The sequence below is a fragment of the Notolabrus celidotus genome, chromosome 16 (genome assembly GCF_009762535.1).
Source record: "Notolabrus celidotus isolate fNotCel1 chromosome 16, fNotCel1.pri, whole genome shotgun sequence".
Taxonomy (NCBI): domain Eukaryota; kingdom Metazoa; phylum Chordata; class Actinopteri; order Labriformes; family Labridae; genus Notolabrus; species Notolabrus celidotus.
This window is the reverse complement of record NC_048287.1, coordinates 4,005,365-4,025,276: the sequence shown is the minus strand read 5'-3', so window position 1 is coordinate 4,025,276 and position 19,912 is coordinate 4,005,365.

Below are 19,912 nucleotides of genomic sequence, written 5' to 3'. Positions count from 1 at the left end.
TCCTGTTTTATTTTGTAGTTCTGAATCCTTGTGTTGCTGTTTTATTTTGTAGTTCTGAATCCTTGTGTTTCCTGTTTTATTTTGTAGTTCTGAATCCTTGTGTTGCTGTTTTATTTTGTAGTTCTGAATCCTTGTGTTACTGTTTTATTTTGTAGTTCTGAATCTTTGTGTTGCTGTTTTATTTTGTAGTTCTGAATCCTTGTGTAACTGTTTTATTTTGTAGTTCTGAATCCTTGTGTTACTGTTTTATTTTGTAGTTCTGATCCTTTGTTTTACTGTTTTATTTTGTAGTTCTGAATCCTTGTGTTACTGTTTTATTTTGTAGTTCTGATCCTTGTGTTGCTGTTTTATTTTGTACTTCTGAATCCTTGTGTTGCTGTTTTATTTTGTAGTTCTGAATCCTTGTGTTTCCTGTTTTATTTTGTAGTTCTGAATCCTTGTGTTACTGTTTAATTTTGTAGTTCTGAATCCTTGTGTTACTGTTTTATTTTGTACTTCTGAATCCTTGTGTTACTGTTTTATTTTGTAGTTCTGAATCCTTGTGTTACTGTTTAATTTTGTAGTTCTGAATCCTTGTGTTACTGTTTTATTTTGTAGTTCTGATCCTTGTGTTACTGTTTTATTTTGTAGTTCTGATCCTTGTGTTACTGTTTTATTTTGTAGTTCTGAATCCTTGTGTTACTGTTTTCTCGTGTGCAGACTTACGTGGTGACGTTGATGATGTCATACGCAGCGTCGCTCTGTACACTCAAAAGTTGTTCTTTGGACATGGATATTAACTCAATAAAATGGATCCACATATATTTAAAACAGCATTAATCATTCAGATAACTCAATAATTCATTGTTGGTTCAACTAAAGAGCTGGTTTTGAGTGCTGTACCCTTAATGGCATATGAGTTAGAACTACTGTTCAGGTTTACAGTGTATTTTAGGTTCCAATGACTAAGAGGTGAAAGAGTTGTGTTATTGTTGAAGTCTGCAGCCCCACAGAGCTTTGACGCCCCTGTAGCATCTTAAAAAAATGTAATGTAAACATCAGTGAGGCGTAAGTCGTACATTAAGGGCAAGACATGATGTTAAACAGTGAGGGTGGTTAAAATGCAGATTTGGTTGAGTTTCCAGAATCTGTGCATCAAGAGGAAGTTTGCCTGCAGTTCAGCCACCATCACTGTTTCAGATTCACACTCTCACTTATTGTTTCCGCCTCTCTGAATGATGAATGATCCAACACCCGTCACTGCCTTGCCTCCCATTCAGTTTCATAACACCAGAACACAACAAAAATCAAACAAAGGAGCACAGACATTACAACACGGAGGAATCTATGTAAAGTACAAAGGTGTGATGACAGAGGAGCTTTGTTACAGCTATGTTGTGTAATGAACGTGTACAGAAAGGCTCAGGACTGAACCTTCAAGCCCTTTAATGGCTTCAGACGTGCAGAAGGAGAGTCTGTGAGGGCTTGAGGTGGTATAAAGATGAGGAATGGGACAACCTTTCATTGCATGGAAACAAGATGCACCATGAAAAAGGTAAACTAACAAAGAAAAGAGGTATCCAACATCAATATATGTGCACACAAGAGAGTTGATTCAATTACATGTGGTGACTTACAAATTGAGTTATTTCATGATTGCTTTGAAGGTTTTTTTTCATGAAGGTTTTTTGAAACCAATTCCCCAGGAGGAGCTGGAAAGTGTCGCCGGGGAGAGGGATGTCTGGGTCAATTTGCTTGGACTGCTACCCCCGCGACCCGACCCTGGATAAGCGGAAGAAAATGGATGGATGGATGGATTATTGCTTTGTTTCATTTTTTTCCCAAAATATTTGTAAAACTTTCACTATCTGAACATTTGTCTACATTTAGTTTGAAGCTGCACGTCTTCATGTCAAAATGCTCTTAATTAATCAATCTTTATTTATATAGCGCCAAATCCCAACAAATGTTCTCCTCAGACTCTTTCCAAACAGAGCAGGTCTTGACCGTCCTCTATGTTCTATTATTAACAAATACCCAACATCAAGACAGGATAAGATCCAGTCCCATCCATAGACTGTATATATATAATGGACGTAGTATCTGTGACGTCACCCATCTGTTTCTGAAGCGCTGTTTTGAGGCCAATCGGCGGCAGCCATATTGCTGCTGTCGAGCGATTGTGCCATAAAGAGGCGGGCTTTGAGCCTCCTAGCCAACAGCTACAGTGTTCCCACCTGTCAATCAAGTCAGCTGTGCCTCTCATTGGAAGCTTCCGTAATCTTAATATCTTTGAAATTACAGCGTTATGAAAAAATTCAATTGGTGTGTATGTGGTTTCCGGCACTTCAAGAGCCAGCCTCAAGCGCATCCTCAATGAACTGCAGTTTTTAGCACTTCCCCATTGGACTCAGATTTTTAGACGGAGGTTGCCGCTTGGTCCCATCTTACAGACAGGACTCAGTCTGACCTCATCTTAATCCACCATGAGCAGAGCACTTTGCAGCATTTAGCAAGTTACAGTGGCAAGGACAAACTTCCTTTAACAGGCAGAAACCTCCAGCAGGACCAGACTCATGTTAGACACACATCTGCTGAGACCGTGATGGAGAGAGGGATAGAGGGAGATGAAGAGAGAGAGAGATGATAGTGGGGAGATGGATAGTAGTAGTTGTAGCAGCAGGCCGTCTACGGTAGCGACTCAAGTCCTACACTTAAGTTATCTGACTCAATAAGTGTGTGATTTTGCGTTGTAAAGTCTGCATCAGAACAGTCATGTTTTAAACGATGTGACAGTGGGACAGCCCGAACTCCTATCTTCAACAGGGAGCAGGTTTGTCTCGTTCCATCAGCAACTCAATACTTCTGTTTTTGTCGTGAGCTGCCTTTGTTTTTGTCTTGTATTTCTTTGTTGTTATCCTTCTTAGATTTCTAGTTATTTTGTAAGTTCCTGAGGTCCCCCTTGTATCTTGTGATACCTTGTTCTGTGTTGTAGTTCTTGTGTGTTTTCCACTCTATCCTGTTTCCTATTTTGTAGTTCTTGATCTCTGTGTCTGGTTTTGTTTTACTTCCTGCCCTTGGGTTTCCCTTCATTTTGAGTGCACTCATTAGTGTCACCTGTGTCCTGTGTTCCACACCTGGCACCGTCAGGAAACGACACAAACTACAATTAGTTAGCTAACTTACATTAATAAATCTGAGTTTACAATGTTTTATCATTGTTATGTTGGAGTTAATAATTTGACGTAGCTACAAATCAATACATGACCTCATCACGCTGCATCCTGATAGAAGTTGTCTTGAAGAGAGAACACTAGGGTTACTTCACAACAAATGCATGCTTTGGCAAGAGATACATCTTTACCACAGTAGATGATGGTGCTCATGGAAAATGCAGTCTTTATGCTGTTAAAGATTATTTTGTGAAGTGTTTTTTAACTGGAGAGAGAGGGATAGGGAATGTGGGGCGAGAGGAGGGAAGACATGCAATAAATCATGACTGTAACAATAGTATTATTGTTCATACCTGTGTTGTTTCCGGGGACCATTTTAAGTGTTACACAGTCTGAGAATGCTGGCTAGAGCTAATTCAAAGGTAGATTTTTGGTCCTGAGTGAAAGTTGAAGAAACCAGACGGTTTGTTAGTTTGTATCTGGATTTAGTTTTCTGATGAGCTTCTTGAATCCATCATTTCTGACGGTGCTAACAGGAAGCAGGTCTTTAATGTAAGATGAGATCTTTGTGAAGTTTTAGTTTGTAGATTCTTATTTTTCTCAGATTGAGGTTATTTGTATAATTTGATTCATATTTACCACAGAGATATATGAAATTGTATTCTGTGTATCAGTTTAGTAGAGTATTGTTTTGAGTTGTGCTCTCCCCTTTAAGATTACTGAGGGTTACAGCAAGAGTGATGTTATTTCCCACAGAGCAGTGAATGCATCACGGTTATTCAGTGTTCAGTTGTCCTACAGTCGTGGTGGACATTAAACGTGTTCACAGCAGAAGTAGTCTCTGTGCTCTTCCTTTACCCACATCCTGAAAGTATATTTAATGAAGTGTATGAAGTTAATAGTTAAAGCAGAGTCGACTCAGTGTCAGACTAACCACTCTGCTTTGAGCTGCTAGGTTTTCAGTTTTCTTCAGTATCGCTGTCGCTTGTTTCAGCTGTGTTTACATTCTGCTCCGAACGCCTTTAAGCCCCGCCTACCTCTCACCCTGGGACATGGTTCGCTGTTCAATGCAGTCTTCTTCTTCTGTCTAATGTTGGGTGGCAACTAGCGTTTAATGCTCATCAGCGGCCCCTCCATTTTAAGTGGCTGGGGGGTGTAATTACAGGTTTATTTATATTGATTTTTTATCGAGCATTTTTTATATTTATATCAAGAAAAGTTATATCCGATAATTATCGTTATCAAATTATCGCCCAGCACTAGCTAGAGCGCATGTTAATTTACTATGAGACAATGTTAGTAAAGTATTGTAAGCAAGGTGAATTGCTTTAACCATCCATTCTGTATAATACGGACAGAACAGAATTAAATAATGTCAAGCTCAGGGATCCATCCTACAACCAGTGGACCAAACCTCTGTACATGGGGCACCTGCTCCACCAAATAAGCTAAACGGGAGCTTTCTACTTTTTATTTTACTTCTGTGTTTTCAGTTTTTTCACCAAAATACCAAGACAAACTTCTTGCATGTGGCAATAAACCTAATTCTGATCTCAGCTGTCTTTCTTGTCAATGCTCACTCTTTGCTTTGTTTATGTAGACATGCTCAGAAGAGGTTTCTTCTTCTAAATGTTTCCAGTTTAAATAAAAAGATATCCCTCCATCAAGGCTGCAGTGAAACAGTCATTCCCTGGAAAAGTCTGGTGGATGTAAACTGACACTTTACTGGTTGGCAGGAGCATAAAAACCACTGAGCAGCAAATCCAGATCTTTCTTACATCAGGATTATTATGTGCCAAACACATTAACAACAAAGAACCTGAAGAAAACAAGTCCCACCTTCAGCTTAGGGAGTGATACCTATGTAAACTGTCACAGAAATCATAGAGACTCTGTTAACATTGGAGACACTGCGTGCTTGTGCAGCTTTAATCTGCAAATGAAATGTGAAAGGTTTGAAGGCAGCCATCCAAACCACCAAGGTGTAGCAATGGCATGTCTTTTCATTGTAATGATGATGAATGACGTTAATAGTTTATAATCACAATGACTATAAATAAGCGTGTACTCGGTTGTAACGTTGGTGACTCTATGAAGCTTTTTCCTCTTTTGTAACGTACAAAGAATGTCTTACTCATTTGAAAATAATGGAAGAACAGACGATGTAATGCATGGTTGTGGTATGATTCCTGACATGTTAAGCAGCCTGTAAAAACACATGGTTAAACACGGTAATGGAGCATGATAGCCATTTGGTTTTCTCATTAAGTGTGCTCCACTCTCAGTGGCACGTATCCCCCCCGTTTAATAAAAGCTCTGACTTTATTTTGTCTTCTGTAAAACAGAAAAAGGGAGGGTCGGCACTAAAACCAGCTGCTCTTGGTCCATTTGAGTTTGCACATTTGAGCCCATTAACTACAATTTGCACACACTATGTTTAACTATTCTTACTCTTTAAAGGGCAAATCACAAGTTGTTAGTTTTCTTTTACTTTCTCAGGTTTATAAAAGGGACTGGAAACATGATTTCAAAGATTAAACTCACTTTGTTATTTTAAAGCTCCTGTCAGGAGTTTTTATCTGATTATGAAACATACTGAAATTTAAACTGATGCCTCTTCATGACCTTCAAAAGCAGACCAGACCATCAGGCTGGCCTTGTCTCTAATGCCTTAAACTGCTGTGAGAGGGTTGGTGTCGGATGATGTGAAGAACAGCACTTCTACCAGAACAACCTTTATATATGTTCCATGGCAATGATTATCTAACAGTGATATATTTGAAAGTTAAAAACAATAAGGATGAGATTGTCAGTGTCAAAAACACCAGTAATACTTGTGCAGGACAAAATCAGCAAAGAGGAGAGGTAAATACCCCTTTACTGTTTGTGAACATTTATGATTCTGTGTTTTTGTTTGTTACCCAGCAGAGTTATTTGTCTGATAATAAACTTTAGTATATATTTTTTATTTTACCTTTATTTCACCAGGAATAGTCCCATTGAGATACAAAGTCTCTACAAGGGAGTCCTGGCAGCATAAAAAGTTTCACAAAGAAAACAAGACAAAACAACAACAAGTAACTATTACATCAATTTATAAATGAGCAGTGTTAGGCTCTAAAACATGAGCACAAGCTGATCACATGATCCTTTATCCTAGTCTTAAAATCCTCCAATCGAATTAAACAATCCAGTTTTAGGTGACCTTGAAGCTCAGACCAGGATGAGGGTTTTCCTGCAAATTATAATACATGTGATCTTTTTGTCACTTTTGGCTTTCTCTCGCTGAGCAAAGACATTAAAAGCACTTCAACCTCTCGCTCTCCCCCCCTCTCCCGCCTCCCTTCCAACCCCCTATTTTAATGCACCTCACTAGATACTGATATAGGTAAAGACATAGGGTTGGGGGTGTGGGTTGGGTGGGCGGGTTTTACTCGGGGGGGGGGGGGTTCACTACAGCTCTCCCCCCTCTCTCCCGCCTCCCTTCCACCCCCCCTATAGGGATTGGCCCTGCCACTTCCGCCCTCCCCCCGCTTCGACGCGCGGGTTGGCGGGCTCTGGTCCTGGTCCTGCCTGGCTGTCTGCTCCTGGTGCTGGGCCCCCTCAGCCCTGGTGGCTCCTTTGGCTCTGTCTTGGGGGGCTGAGGGGGCGGTGTTGTGGAGGTGTTCCTTGGGGGGGCTGCGGGATCTCTCCCCCCTGGCCCCCCCTTCCTCCTGCTTGGTGACCTGGGGGTCACCCCGGGTGCCCCAGCGGTACCTATGTGCTTCCGGTCTGGGTCCTTGGCTTGTCCCCTGGCCTGGGTCTCCCGCGACGCGTTGGGTCCTTCGGCCTGGGCTGAACCGCTCGGCTGATCTGACCCAAGTGGTTTCATCTGCACCACTGGTGGTCTTGTTACACAAATAGAACACAGCACGGCGGCAACCCTCTGCGACCCTAGCTTCAGTAATGATTGTGGACACTAAGGGTTGCTTAATCATTAGTGTCACCGCACAGAGTTGTTTTGGCTTCATGGTGAGATGGTCCCTCTCCATCTAAGTGTCTTAGGTCTCTCTCTCCTTCTCTTTCCCTGCCCCTTTGATATCCTTATGTAATCTTTCTTTCACTTTCTTTTATTTATTTATTTTTTATTTATTTTATTTTTTTATTTTTTTATTTTTTTGGTCCACCTAGGTGTGCACGCCCTCTTTTACAGAACATGATATTAGCTGTCAATAAAAGATAGGCCAGAGTTCTAAGAGGGATGGTGATGGTTGCATGCACACAGTCACAAGCACAGAAGAAAAAGGTTTTCTTTCTTTTCTTTTGCTGCAAGAATAAATTTAATTAATATTTGACAGTTTGTGACAAACATGACACAAACCAGAAATATATATGCAGACAAGAGGAAAAAAAAAAAAAAGAAAGAAAAAGCACTTTAACCTAAGACAGAGCGAGTCCATAGAACGACAAAAATAATTTGTCCATGGGACCGAAGATTACAGCCACTGACGACTTCAGGAGTCAATAAAGAGCATAAATAAGACGGCAGCTCCTTGAGTATGGCCTTATAAAGAAAGACATACCAATGTTCCATTATTCTGTTGTAATGTTAACATGAAATCTGTTTCTGCTACTCGTCATTAAAACTTTAACCCATTATTTACCTCTCCATGCTGAGTCTTAATTGCCTTATTTGGTCGTAACCTTGGCACCAAAACAACTTTTTCACTGTGTAAACTGGGTTCAGATGTTCATCAGTTAATATTATTTAATGACAGTCAAACCTGATAGCTCACAGCTACAGACGCTGCTGGTGTTTCAGTGTAAAGTGTGACCCTGTTAACTGTCAGCCGAGTGCACCTCTCACAAATGCTTTTAGTTTTCCATGAAACACAAATCTGAAGAGTTTATTATATATTACATGACAAAATAAACTAGGATGCATTCACAAGGACTCTTTTCATGTTTCAGCAGCTGCTGTCATCACCACAATCACTGACAATCACCAGTTTGCAAGGTCACTCTTAACACCAAAACACCGCTTATTCAGAAATGATCATAATCCTGTCTGAATTCTGTAAAACTTGAGTCTGAGGATGAGGATCAATACTGATAACCGACCACAAAACAACCAGACACTTTGATGCTGCCAACAGTTTTAATTCAGTGTTTATTAAAGCTCAATAACTTGTTTGAATGAAACGAGCTAAACATCTCTTCCCATGCCGTAATGCGCACGCACCCCTTTAGAAGAGGCATTTCGCCAAAATCAACACAAGCCAGAACTTCCTCACAGGATCTCTGAAGACTGCTCATAAAAGGAGAGCTGAGGAGACGTGTCAATCAGGTTCTTTCTATTCAGTAAGGTTCTGAATCTCATGACATATCCTCACTTAAAATGTAAACTTGCTATAAATGCAAAACAAAGAAATCCATTATAAATGATTTCAAAACACTTTTCATCATCAGGTTCCTATTTACTTATATCTCAGATACTGAGAAACACTAGCTTTGCTGTGGGCTGCAAACAAAGGTAAATAAGGTATCTTGTTTTGTCTTAGCTCTATTTTTGTTTTATCCTCTGACTTTGTCCAAAAGAAGACAGTTTGTGACAGTAGTGAAAAACCAGAGTCGGTTAACATTTATCAGGTTCATCACTTTGAGGAAAAGAACTTCCCATTACATAGTGTTTGATCCACTGTCTTAAAAGAGCACTGCATTTACACCTGTTTTTAATGCACCTTCAGGATGAGTAGATTACATCTGGATGGCACTAACTCGGGGAGTCCACAGGATGCGTGTGCGCCGCGTTACGGCTGCGACACGGCTCTGCTCCGTCCCGGGGCTTTCGCCCTGGTCCATAGGATGCGTGTTTGGAGCGGCGCGCACTCCGGAGCAGGAAACTCAAGATCCCTCGAGAACTCCAAAACGCGCGAGAACAACACAGTATAAACTTTTCCTCGTCCATGGTGTCGGATATCTTTTGAGACTGACGTCTGGCCCGATGCCACAGGTTATGACGTAATGTTGAAGAAGTGGTGAAATTTACGATCTTGTGTTTGCACATGGTGTTTATTTTGAAAGTGAGCGGATGTTGCATACGATCCTCGTGCCTGACTTCCGGGATAGTTCGATCATTTCTGTGTCGATTGACGCGTGCTGGGCGCGGGGAGCGGCGAAAATAGACTCCCCGCGTATCTCTGGCAGAGCGGCGCGGCGGAACGCTCCAGAGACGGAGCTGAGACGCGCCGCAGCGCGCCCTGTGGACTCTAGAGCATTGACTTGAACGGGAACCTATTTGCTGCGACGTGCGCGGCGCAGCCGTAACGTAACGCGACGCATCCTGTGGATCTTGGGCTTTAGTGACATCGGATTTTCACCAGATCTGCATCCGGTCTGTCTCTGATCCGCTGCAGTCCGTCTCTGTTCTCTCTCATCCCTCAGCATGCACTGGTTGCGTTTTCAGAACGTAGCACGGAGCAGGACCGCCGGACAGCTGGAGTCACGTGACCGAGGTTTCCCCGCTGTAATCACTGAATCAAGGATTCTCCTCCTCCTCTCCTCATCCATGTTGTCTTTCTGGTCCTCTGAAAACCTCTGACCTGTTGACTCCAGGCCTGGCTCCGCTCATCATGACGGTTTGTTGTTGTAGTTAAGTGAAATACGATCTGGTGATAACACAGAGTGTTTTATTCTGAAAATTAACCGGATGTTTTCATTTTGTTTTGGTGCCTGACTTCCTGTCCCGCTCCATCTGCTCTGTTGAGATTGATGCTTCGTGCTCCGGCACCCGGCAAAAACAGAAGTCTTGTGTATCTAATGCGGGTGGCTCCGACCTGCCGGATAAGAGACACAGCCGGAACGCAACGGAGCGGCTCCAGTGGAAGTTAACACATTGACTAGAATAGAAACCTATCAGATCTGATCTTTGCATTAACATAATTCTCCAAATGGAAATCACATCTCTCTTGACCTGATCACTAAAAAAACGCATGTTCACTCAATCTCAATCCCCTACCTGCAGACTGAATCATCACCACCAGAGATGAGTCCGATGAGGTTGGTGTGGTCTGAAAACTGAGAGAGCTTGGCAGACTGAAGTCTGAAGGTGCAACTGTTGGTACATTTAGCTCGGACAGCTAGTTCTGGCGCAGAGCAGAGATTAATGCAGAGCTGAAATCCACAAACATGATCCCGGCAGAGGCTCACTGCAGAGTCCAGATACTGGAGGAAGAAATGGAGGGTCATGCTAACTGCAAGGTCTTGACTCTGTAAGTCATCTGCAGGGGTTCAAGGAAGGACTCCATGAAGATTTTGAGGCATTCAAAAGACTTCATCAGCACAGAGGTCAGGTCAATGAGTTCTGCGGTCTTTGATTTATTTTGGAGTGTGAATGTTGGTCGAGGTCTTGAAGCAGGCAGAAAAACATGCAGATGGTAATCCTGCAGGAGGCTGCAGAAAACCGAGGCTCGTGTGTCCTAGCTGGATGAGATGCATTAGCTGGATGCTTGCTATTTGGTGAAAATTCAAAGTACAGAGAAAGGAAACCCCTCTGATTCAGCCTTCTAGCTCTTCATGCTAGCTCAGTTCACTATAGCAGCACAGATAACTCAAAGCACACACAGGGTGATATACAGCTGCTCCTGTCTAAGTCTTACTGTCTGTTTTTCTTCTTCCGAGCTGGATGGAAAAATCTCACAGGAATATAATTTTCTTTTTATTCAGATGGTGAATCTGCAAAAAACCCAAATCTGATTTTCTGTGAATAAATACTCTAGATGAACGTGTTCTACATTTTTTACCCACATAAGAATTTAAAAACAGAGTGAAGGTGAAGGCTTGTTATAGCAGCTTATCATCCTCATGTTGCATTAAATGTAAGTTAAAAACGTCTCTAAAATAGATTATATACAGATTGATTGAAGAAAGAGCGACACAGAGTAGCCTTTACTTGGAATTCACACCACACGATCAGCAGAGATCAAAACAGGCTTTATGAGGTGTAATGTTAGTAAAAACTAATGAACGCTCCATTAGGGGTAAAGCTGTTTTCTCCAAAGCATCAAACAACCAACAGGTCTGGTTGGACCTCTGAGAAGGTGATGCTGGAGGCTGATCCGCGGTCACCTGCCCAGGCGCTTTGAAGCAGCAGAGTCTCCGCTGCCTCTGGTCCGTCTCCAGGGGGTACGATGTGACTTGTGTCAGGATTTTCACCTCTTTCATAAAACCACCCCCTGGGATTTGATAATGAATCCACCCTTTCATTATGGATTACTGCTACTCCCAAGCTTTGTTGACTTCCGATGAGATTACGGTTCTATTCAGATGGCATTAGTTTTATAGAGGGAGGTGGAGTCGTGATAGTTCAGATAATACGGCTGGTATTCAAGTGTTATTTTACTGTCTAAGAAGACACACTAAAGTTTGTACAATCACAGCTGCTTTATCTAATAAACAATGCTGTGGGTGACCACACATTATACGTTTCAGATCAGCCTTTCCAGGTGACTTGTGTTAGGACTAACTCTCCTGAGTCTTCCCCCAGAGAGCCTCTGACAGAGAGTTCTGTTCTGCTGCCAGCAGAAAGTCATGGATACGGAGGGAGTTTAGGGTTCTTTTTGTATCTCTTGTATTAATGGAGGTGCTGGCGCCAACTCGCAGCTTCAAGTGAAGCAAGCTGTCGTAATACATTTAGAAGTGTTTGATTCCAGCGTTACTTGAAGGCAAGAAGGAACCTGTAATGACCTTTTTAAAGATTACCTGCAGCCTGGCAGAACGCTTACCTTTTTTTTATCCCTGGCCAAGAGGCAGTAATAACTGGACCGACTGAAACATACTCCAAAGCACAACCACAGCATGCTAGAGACGCAAGACTTCTTGTTTTTTCCAGATGCTGGAGCACGACGCATCAATCTCAACAGAGCAGATGGAGCGGGGCAGGAAGTCAGGCACCAAAACAAAATGAAAACATCTGGTTAATTTTCAGAATAAAACACTCTGTGTTATCACCAGATCGTATTTCACTTAACTACAATGACAAACCAAAGTCATGATGAGCGGAGCCAGGCCTGGAGTCAACAGGTCAGAGGTTTTCAGAGGACCAGAAAGACAACATGGATGAGGAGAGGAGGAGGAGGAGAATCCTTGATTCAGTGATTACTGTGGGAAAACCTCGGTCACATGACTCCAACTGTCCGGCGGTCCTGCTCCGTGCTGCGTTCTGAAAACGCAACGGGTGGGTGTTGACGGATGAGAGAGCACAGAGACAGACTGCAGTGGATCAGAGACGGACTGGACACTGATCTGGTGGAATTTCGATGTAAGTGTCCCACTGAACACCAAATTGGAGCACCAAATTAGGATTAGTACAGGCGGGCACTTTGTGTTGGGCACAAATTGTTGAAATAAGTTTGTGCAGATAGTTTTTTTGGCCGAGGCACTTGGAAATATGAGGTTCTAAATAATAATAATAATAATAATAAACTTTATTTATATAGCACTTTTCTTCACAAGGTTACAAAGTGCTTCACAACAAAAAAGCAGAGAATTACAAATCATAAAAAACAGTGCAAACAGGGGGAAGAAGAAAAACAGAAGCAAAACAAGACATCTGAATGCAGAGCAAATTCAAGAATTAGGGGTGGAGAAATGCCTTCTTATATGAAGATGTTTTTAATGAGGATTTAAAAGCAGTTAAGGTTGTGGACTGTCTAATCGTCAGTGGCAGGGAGTTCCACAGTCTTGGAGCTCTGATTGAAAAGGCCCGGCCACCTTTTGTTTTAAGGGGGGATCTTGGCACAACCATTAGAGATGCATCCACAGACCTGAGGGGCCGCCTGGGCACATAGGGGGTTAAAAGGTTGCTTAAATAGTTTGGGGCCTGTCCATTTAAAATTTTAACAGTAATCAATAAAATCTCAAAATTGACAAGATAAAAAACTGCCAGCCAATGTAGGCTGGCGAGGACAGGAGTGACGTGTTGGTTTTTTGATGTACCTGTTAAAATCCGAGCGGCTGCATTTTTAACTTGTTGGAGTTTAGAGGGAGCTCTGACTGATACCTGTTAAAAGTGTATTACAATAATCAAGACGACAAAAAATAAAAACATGGATGACTTTGGACAGATCGGAGGGGGAAGGAAAGATCTTATTTTGGAGATTTGTTTGAGGTGGAAAAAACAGAATGACTTCCTCATCAAAAATAGGATTAAGTCCCCTCTTCTTTTCTCCTTTTTTATGTTTGGGCTTTTTGCTTTTATTTTGAAAAGACGGCTTGAGAGAGACACAGGAAATGTGGGAAAGAAAGAGGAAAATGACAACAACTCATGTCAGGGAGAGGAATCGATCCTGAGAACAGTTCTACGAGGACTGCCTTACATGGGCGCCTAAAACAGCTCTCAAAACTTGTTACTTTGAGACATTTTAATTGTGTCTTTGGTTGTTAAATGTTTGAACTAAAAAACGAATTTACTGCTTGTATATCAAAGCATTATTTGAATTTTATGTTCAATATTCTGGTCTCTCGAGTCCTTCAGGTCTCGCTGTGTCTCACATCTTGGATGAGTTGGCGCTGACCTGCTAACCCTGACCTTGTACCGTGCTACAGTTTTAGCTCCCAGCAGTTCAAAGATGCAGTGTATAAATACGAACATGTCAGCTGCACTCTTGTTTTTATTTGTGGGAGAGTCAGAACCTTTGGTCGGAGTCAAGTCCTGATGATCCAGCCACATGGTTTAAAGGGCGCCTGTGAGACCCCCAGATCAGCAGAGCCTCGTTCTCCACAGCCCTCCACCAATGTTTTCCATTAGCTGTGAGGCACGCATACACAGGCTTACCTGAGCTTCAGCCCCCCTACCTGGCTCCCTCTCTCATCTGGGAGAGAACAAAGGCCCTGTGATCCTCATTACACGCCACACTGAAGATTGAGCACAGATGTGGGGCCGTTTAGTCTCAGCTCAAAACCTTTTTTTACAGCCACATAAATTCATCAGAGTCCATCGTTTGATGTTAGCGCGGAGCCGTGTACGTCACAGGATTGACAAAGTGTAGCTCTTTGAAGTCTTGCAGTGATAATCCAGGTATTATGAAAGGTTATTGGATGAAATCACTGCTACCACACCTAGATCACACCTCCTACAAGTCTGTGCAGAGAAGAACGCTCTAGCTGACCTTTCTGAAGTACATTTGTATTAAATATGTTGAAACTATACATTAACACACTACAGATACAGCTGACACGCAGGAAATGTGCTGCAATGCATCTTAATGATCGGTTAACTTCACACTAATGTATTAATTGACAGTAGATGTGATAAATGTCTTGATCTGGGTCAAACTGATGTTTTAATTGTTGTAATTAAGCAGCTCCTTGTGTAATACAACGCAACAATACACCTTTGTGTGGTGTTACATGAAGAAATTGACTTAATGGCGGAGCAGGGTCTATCAGGGGTGGTCCTCCCTCATTAGTGCTCCAGATTTAATGCACTTTCACCAACCTGGTGGGGAGAAGATATGGGACATGGCACCACACTGTTCACAACAGCACACAGAGCTCATGGAAAAAAAACAAAACCAGTGAAAATGTGGAATAAAGACCTCCCCAAGAGGCTGCAGCTAACGCAGCATGTAGGCAGGCAAGAGAAGAAGCTCACTACCTTAAAGCTGGGGTTGGTAGTCAGATTTAGATACACTTTTTGTTATACTGGTTAAAATTATCTTTATGTCCCGATGGCAACCAATCAAACCCTGTCCTGCCTTTCTGCCCGCCTCCTGCGCGTACATTCCCCCACGTGCACTCCCCGTCCTCTGCCTCTATTTACTGCCCCCCTTGCTCAACCTCGGGCCTGTCCCCTCTGACCCGATGAGGTGCCTTTCTCAAGACTGTAGTCTGGATCAGAGTCTAAAAAAGCTCTCACCACGGGGGCTCTGTCAAGCAAAATAATTAATGACATGTAGTAAGTCCTACAGAAAATGTAGATGTATTATATGTATTATAGCTTATCTGCTGATATCATGTCACCGGTACAACTAGATAATGCTAGCGTGACAGTTGTGAGTACTAACAGCAGCCATGTTTGTTTGTGTTTTTAACTTTCACTATGAGAATGTTTTGGTGTTTTCTTACCGCTGAGTGAGACATGAGTTGACGTAGTGCAAAACACAAACCATGTGCTGAGGACCGGTTTTGAATCAGTCCCCATCATCAGAGTGTGTGTGTTTGTTAATGTGAATATGCAGAAGTTACTGGGTTATGGAGGGTTTAATGGGTGGAGGTCTTTTTGAAGTTGAATGATGAAGGACAGGGGAGTGTTGACTGTGGTGTGTGCTTCCATGATGGTTTTCCAGAGGGCAGGGTTGTTGATGGCACTATAAAAGGTGAGCAGACGTATTGGTTTGACATTACCAGTCACAGCCCCGGTGTCATAGTTAGTGTCATGGTTTGAGCTCTGGTGTCCCAGTAAATGTCTGAATAACGTAAATATGCACACAGTTTAACTCTCACACCAAATGCAAACAATCACTTAATGTGTGTGTCAAAATGGCGTGTACCCGAGTGCCCTTCAGATACTACTCCAATCTGATGTCATCAAACAAGGTTGAGTTCGACTACACTGAATGGTGAAGCCAAGCTGCAACCTCCGATCCAAAAGTTAGATTTTTTTCATAACGTGGCAATTTTTAAGATATTAAGATTACGAGTTTTCCATTACTAGAGGCACAGCTGACTTGATTGACAGGCGGGAACACTGTAGCTGTTGGCTAGGAGGCTCAAAGCCCAGTAGAATATAGCTGCCGCCGACAATTGGTCTCAAAACAGTGCTTCAGAAACAGATGGGGGACGTCACAGATACTACGTCCATTATTTATACAGTCTATGTATAAGGATCTATCTAGGATTTCATAATCCAGCTGTCACAGTTCAAGGTAGCTGCACACAGATCATCACATCCTGGTTAGTTTATTTACACCAAAACTCATCCTGCTCACTGACTTTCTTCTCACTGACAGACTTTAGCGTCAGAACTCTAAACAGAGACTTCAGACAAGTACTGAATATTGAATTTGCTTTTTCCATGCAAAATTTCACTATGTAGGTCATAGGTGACTAACTGGCGGACGAGAAGTCGTCCCATACGGAGCCGGGCCTACAGCCAAAACAGAGGGTTCTGATTTAAAATCTGACGGGCGCTTCTATTTTAACCTGTGCAGCTTTTGTAGTCTTTACAGTAGTGGCTAAGCAGATGAGGGAACATACGGACCAATTGCATGCGAGTTAAACTATCCCTTGTGATACTACTCAGCCAATCAAGTCTATGCATTCCAGGCGGTAAACATTACGACTATACCATGGACTATACAGATCAGACAGAGGAGAGATCTAGAGGCAGGTTACATGGGATAAGAGGGGAGAAAGAAAAAGAAAGATGGCTATACATTTAGAGAAATGAAGGGAGATAAACAGAGGAGTGAGACGGAGAAATGGAGTGATACAGACGACAGCGCTGGAGAAAGTGTAGAAAATAAGGAACAAGTGACTCTCCATAAAAGAAACGTGCCCAGCGAACATAAAGAAGTTAATTCAGACTGCACAGACTCATTTCTGTTCATACTTCCCACTGGAATAGCTAAACCTGTGTATCTCATATGTTCAGAAACCGTGGCACTTATTAAAAGAGTCAACGTGAAACGGAATTATGAGACAAAATATGAAGGTTTTTAACAAACAGACTCAGATCTGAAGTGAGTCCTGAATGATTGGGACCCCAGACTGCCACCAGTTTGGGAGTTTAGCTCAACGTCTCAGAGAGTGTTTATTGATTTAAGTGTGTCATCAGTTATTATTATTATTATTATTATTATTAACCACTGATTTAAATTAAACTCCTTAGTTTTAAAGATACCTCATGAAAAATAGCAGATCAAATGTTACTAGAATGTAAGCTTCTTTCAGGGATTTGAATTCATCCATCCATCCATCCATTTTCTTCCGCTTATCCGGGGTCGGGTCACGGGGGTTGCAGTCCAAGCAAATTGACCCAGACATCCCTCTCCCCAGCAACACTTTCCAGCTCCCTCCTGGGGAATCCCGAGGTGTTCCCAGACCAGGCGGGAGATATAATCCCTCCACCGTGTTCTGGGTCTACCCCGAGGCCTTCTCCCAGTTGGACGTGCACCTCTAAAGGGAGGCGTCCGGGAGGCATCCTTATCAGATGCCCGAACCACCTCAGCTGACTTCTTTTTCGACGCTGAGGAGTAGCAGCTCTACTCCGAGCTCCCTCCGGATGTCCGAGCTCCTGACCCTATCTCTAAGGCCGAGTCCAGACACCCTTTGCAGAAAACTCATTTCAGCCGCTTGTATCCGCGATCTCATCCTTTTGGTCATGACCCACAGCTCATGACCACAGGTGAGGGTTCGTAGACCGAATGGTAAATCGAAAGCTTTACCTTCCGGCTCAGCTCCCTCTTCACCACAATGGTCTGATACAACTTCCGCATCACTGCTGACCCTGCACCAATCCGCCTGTGGATTTGAATTCATGTTTTTGTTATTTATAAATCAATCATTTTGTGTTTTCCTTTTTCATAATTTAATTTCCAGCACAAATGGTCTCATAAATATTTACCAGGATACAGGCAGTTAAGTGTTAAATCCTCAGTTGAGTGTTAGTTAAAAACTCCTCACTATGCAAATACCAGGAGCACATACATGATGGAGCCAACTTTCATGCTCTGTCATTCTCTCTCTTGATGACTATAATCTAAGTTCAAGCCTGGTGTAATTTCAGAGTCATGTGGGAACTGTGCAATACTCGGAATCTCGTGTTTGAGCTCATTTGCATGAAGCTTTGTTACAGCCACAACTTGAGATGGAAACTTCTGCAGCTTGTGTTTGCACACACTAAACCTATCAAGTTGGTAGACTTTCAGTAGGGGCAAGGAAACAGAAAGGAGTGTCTTATGTAATCATTTGTTCTGAGGTAGATGGAATGTGTTTGTAAAGTCGAGGTCTGAGGTAAAATATAATGGTGTATGTTAAAATAATAAAATTGACACCAGACTTGTACCCTGAAGGCCAACCATCAGCTTTAAGTTAAACTGATCCTACTGTAGAAGTGTATCAAGTATGTCACGCAACATCCAGAGCAGCTGATCACACCTTCTGATGTCGCAGCACTCTCACGTTGTGGACGTCTTTAAACGCCACCTTGTCACTCTGAGTCTTTACAATCACTCCACAAAGTTTAATTACTCATTGGGACACCAAGATTTTCTTTAAATGCATTATTTTGACATGATGGAGGAGAAAAGCTGCACCCAGATCGGTGCTGCCAGGTATCCCAGAATGCTTTAAAGAGAAATTCATTGAATTTCCGACGGGGATTAATAAATTATACCTTCTTCTTCTTCCTCTTCTTCCTCTTTGCACAGTGAAGCACATCATTGCAACCGACAGTGAATGGGGAAACATTTGCAGCCACAGCGTGCAGCACGCAGGCTGTCAGTACCCTTACCTTGGTATCAGACGGAGATCCTTTGTGTCTCCTATGGACTCTTTCAGGTATACAGTTTGTCCTCTGTGAAGCCAAAAGTGACTTAGCATTGTTAGTAGGGAACTTGCATGAAAATGAGTTTGGAGGCTGCAGGTTACATTAAGTTAGCAATAATGAATCCGCCCATAGTACACGCTCTAATGTAAAATCTTCATTTGATCAGCAGCCAGAGCTACAGTAAGTAAAGCAATTTTAGCAGAGCAGTACTCAGCTGCAGTTGTTTGTCACATGATGCACACTTCTAGGAGTTTTTCTTCCAATGCAATCATCACAGAATCAATCTATTCTATTTGAATAGTACCGACTCAAAGGATGCCTCAATCCAACACATTGCAATCCCACATATCACATAATCCTTTGTATCCTTTTAAGAATCCTACCACTAACACAGGACTTCCACCAGATCTGGGTCCGGTCTGTCTCCGATCTGCTGCGGACCGCCGGACAGCTGGAGTCATGTGACCGAGGTTTTCCCGCGGTAATCACTGAATCAAGGATCCTCCTCCTCCTCTCCTCATCCATGTTGTCTTTCTGGTCCTCTGAAAACCTCTGACCTGTTGACTCCAGGCCTGGCTCCGCTCATCATGACGGTTTGTTGTTGTAGTTAAGTGAAATACGATCTGGTGATAACACAGAGTGTTTTATTCTGAAAATTAACCGGATGTTTTCATTTAGTTTTGGTGAAACCTGACTTCCTGTGGTTCTCAGGCTTGCAAGCTTCCCCCTTTTTCCTCCAAATGTAACGATGGTCATTACAGCTGAACAGTTAAATTTTTGTTTCATCAGACCACAGGACATGTCTCCAAAAATTAAGGTCTTTGTCCCTGTGTGCGTTTTCAAACTGTAATCTGACCTGTTTATATGTTGCTTTTTGAGTAATGGCTTCTTCCTTGCTGAGTGGCCTTTCATCCCATGTCAGTACAGGACTCGTTTGACTGTGGACAATGACACTTTCTTACCAGCTTCAGCCAGCATCTTCACAAAGTCTTCTGCTTTTGTTCTGGGGTTGATACACACATTTCACACCAATAGATGTTCATCTCTGGGACACAGAAGCTGTGCCCTTCCTGAGGGAAATGATGCCTGGACATTCCCATGGTGTTTACACTTGTGTATAATTGTTTGCACAGATGAACGTGGCACCTTCAGGCATCTGGAAATTGTACCTAAGGATGAACCAGAGTTGTGGAGGTCGACAATTCTCTTCCTGATATCTTGGCTGATTTCT